Source organism: Magnolia sinica, chromosome 19, assembly GCF_029962835.1.
Source record: "Magnolia sinica isolate HGM2019 chromosome 19, MsV1, whole genome shotgun sequence".
NCBI classification, from domain to species: domain Eukaryota; kingdom Viridiplantae; phylum Streptophyta; class Magnoliopsida; order Magnoliales; family Magnoliaceae; genus Magnolia; species Magnolia sinica.
The window spans coordinates 45290654-45293997 of NC_080591.1; the positions used below are offsets into that span (position 1 = coordinate 45290654).

At 36.8% G+C, this 3344-nt stretch overlaps 1 non-coding gene across 1 annotated transcript; it reads right to left on the reverse strand.

Moving 5' to 3' along the window:
* Positions 1-308: 308 nt before the first annotated feature.
* LOC131235886 (small nucleolar RNA R71) lies at positions 309-415 on the reverse strand. The gene has a single exon (XR_009166403.1). It is a non-coding gene; the product is annotated as a small nucleolar RNA R71 (small nucleolar RNA).
* Between the last annotated feature and the right edge of the window lie 2929 nt (positions 416-3344).

Here is a 3344-nt window from a genome sequence, read left to right on the forward strand (position 1 = left end):
CATGCATAATTCTTCCAAACAATATAGGAAATGTGAACTTCAAGCCTGAGATAATCCAATTACTTCCTAAGTTCCATGGACTTGATTCAGAAAATCCATATATGCATATTAAAGAATTTGAAGAGATTGTTACAACCATACATTTTAATGATATTCCTCCTGATACAATTAGCCTTAAATTATTTCCATTCTCTCTAAAAGAAAAGGCCAAATCATGGTTTCATTCATTAAGGCCTAGATCCATTGTCACATGGACAAAGATGAGCCAGGACTTCCTTAAAAAGTTCTTCTCGACTCATAAAACCAATGCTCTTAGACAGTAAATAATGAACTTCTCCCAGAAAAATAATGAGACTTCCTTTGAATGTTGGGAACGGTTTAAGGACTTACTTCTCGCCTACCCACACCTTGGTTATGAAACTTGGTGGAAAATTGATCTTTTTTATGATGGACCCAGTCTAAACATGCGCCAATTCATATAGATGATGTATAATGGAGAGTTCATGGATAAGAACCCAGAAGATGCATGGGATTACTTTAACATGCTAGCTGAAAATGCTCAATCATGGGACACATCAAACCAAGCTAGTACCCCCAAGGAAATGCCACGAGAGATAGGAATACATGTGCTCAAGAAGGAGGATGATATTAATGTACAGTTGGCAATTCTCACATGAAAATTTAAGGACTTGGAACCTAGGAAGGAATCAACTCAGCCCAAAGCGGTCGTCCGTATGTGGAATTTGTGAGAGTGAGGTACACCCAATCAAAGATTGTTTTACGATCCCAGCTTTTCAAGAGGTGTTTCACGTTCAAGCAGAAACTACAAATATATATCAATGACCACTTAATGCACCAAATTCTGATGTGCACACTCCCTATGAGTGGAACATTAATTGGGGAAATGAACCAACTACAAATGTAACTAATTATCCGCAAGGGCTATTTAGTGGACTTTCACAAAGGAGAATCCTTGAAGATACATTAGATGCATTTAGGCAAGAGCAACTGTAGGCCATGAATGAGCTTAGAACTTTGCTTGTAAGACTTGAGACACAACTGAATGTTAGGGAGACTAGGATCTTTTTGGCCCAATCGCAACCTAACCCAACAAGATAATGTGAGATATGTGATCTCAACTCTGCAACTCAGCATTTGGAACATGTTAAGACCATCACCACCTTGGAAAATGGAAAAAAATAGATAAAGAGATTCCAAGGAAGGTTGAGAAACCCAAGGAATCCAAAAATTCAAAGGATAGTGGTGAATCTAGCAATGCTCCAAATGACAAAGAACCAATGCAGGGATACAAACTCGTGTCCCCATTTCTGCAACATCTTATCACATCAAAAATGTTAAGTGAGAGCCAAAATATTCTAGAGATTTTTCAACAAGTCAAGATCAACACCCTCTTGTTGGATGAAATTAAACAGTTTTCATCTTATGCTAAATTCCTAAAAGATATGTGTACGGTAAAGCGGAAGCTAAATGTACACAAAGAAGCATTTTTTAATAAACAGGTGAGCGTCCTAATCAATCGAGACACTCCCCCAAAATATAAGGATCCTAGAAGTCCTACGATCTCATGTGTGATCGGAAACTTCAAGGTGGATAATGCACTTTTAGACCTTAGGGCAAGTATTAATCTGATACCATACTCGGTATACGAACTATTAGGCTTTAGTGAGTTCAAACCTACCAAAACAACATTACAACTAGCCTATCACTAGACTAGAATACCGAGAGGTAAGATAGAAGATGTGTTGGTCCAGGTTGATAGATTCTACTACCTAGTAGATTTCATCGTCCTAGACACACACTCAGCTTCAAATATGGGCACTCAAATTCTGATCATATTAGGTCGGCCATTCCTGGCCACTGTCAATGCCATCATAAATTGCAGGAATGGAGTAATGAAAATATCTTTCGGGAATATGATGGTAGAATTCAATGTGTTTCATTTGCATAAGCCACAAGAGGATGAGGACATGACCTATGAGATGAACTTGATAAATACATTTGAAGATAATGAGTCTCTTTTAACTGAAACTTCTGAATCTCTAGATATCTATTTGGCTCACTTTGTGGATTCAAATGATCATATTAGCAAAGAAGTTGTTGCCACTCCTTCCACTAACACTAAAATCTTACCATTACAGGTGGAGGAGATAGATTCTAAACCGGAGCCTACAACTTTAGATTTTATAGGGGCCACAGCGAACAACTCTTTTGTTATTCAATTGCTTATGGTCTCTCATTGACCTCAGCCCACTAATATTGAGAAATTATCTTCTACAGGTGAATCATATATTCTCTGGAAAACTCTAAATTCTAATTGCAAATATGATGCCGATGTTCATAAATTTTTGTAGACATTCATGCTCCAGGATATCCAAACCTATTGCAAAAAAGGCTTTTGGATGATCTTGTTAAGAAACTTACTGAGAAATTTATCAAGATATTGGCCGGAGGAGGAACATTGTTGCATGACTGAGTAGCTTCCCCCTGTTTTCCTAGTTAGGTTTACTGCTTTCAACGAATTTAGGATTAGGATAGTTTACTTTCCTCTGTTTTAAGATAGTTTGCTTTCTGCTATTTTAGGATAGTTTTCTTATCGTCAGTTTTAGTCGTTAGCTAACCCATCTGCACTTTAAGACCCTTGGAAAAACCTCTAAATTTCTTCATCAGCTATTATCTTTTCATCACTTCCCTTTTTCTTTTCATTGCCTCTTTTGTATTACATGCTTATTTCTTTTAAATTGAGGACAATGTAGATTTTTTTGGTTAGGAATGGGGGATTAAGCGAACTAATTAGTGTTCTCTCAGTTTTGAGCAAAATTTTTGAAAATTTTTAATGTTTAAAGTTGACATTTGTATGGGAAGTGAAGAATTGTGTACTTAAGAATGCTTTGGGTATGATAAGATAGAGAATGAATTTTGAATTGCTAAAGTCTAATCATCTAAGTAATTTATCACCTAAGTTCTTACACTCAATTGATTAAGAGGAAGTTTGAATTAAATCACAAGACACATTCAATTTGCTGTCACACCCCAAACTCGGAAACCGGGCTCATAAAACTCCCGATCGCTAAATTCGGCATCGTTCTGATCTTGGGATTCTACGAGGGTTTCTAACATAATTTTGATTTATAATGAGCATAACCATAAGCATAACCCACAAATAATTACCATAAGAACACCATCACAAAATCCACTATAATAAAAAAAACTTTGAGTACAATGCCTATGAAGGGAAATACAAGATAGTGATAATAACGGAAACTCCTGAAGCTCGACTGTACGCTCCTACTGTGGCAAGGCTACTGCTGTGTCCTGGCATCACC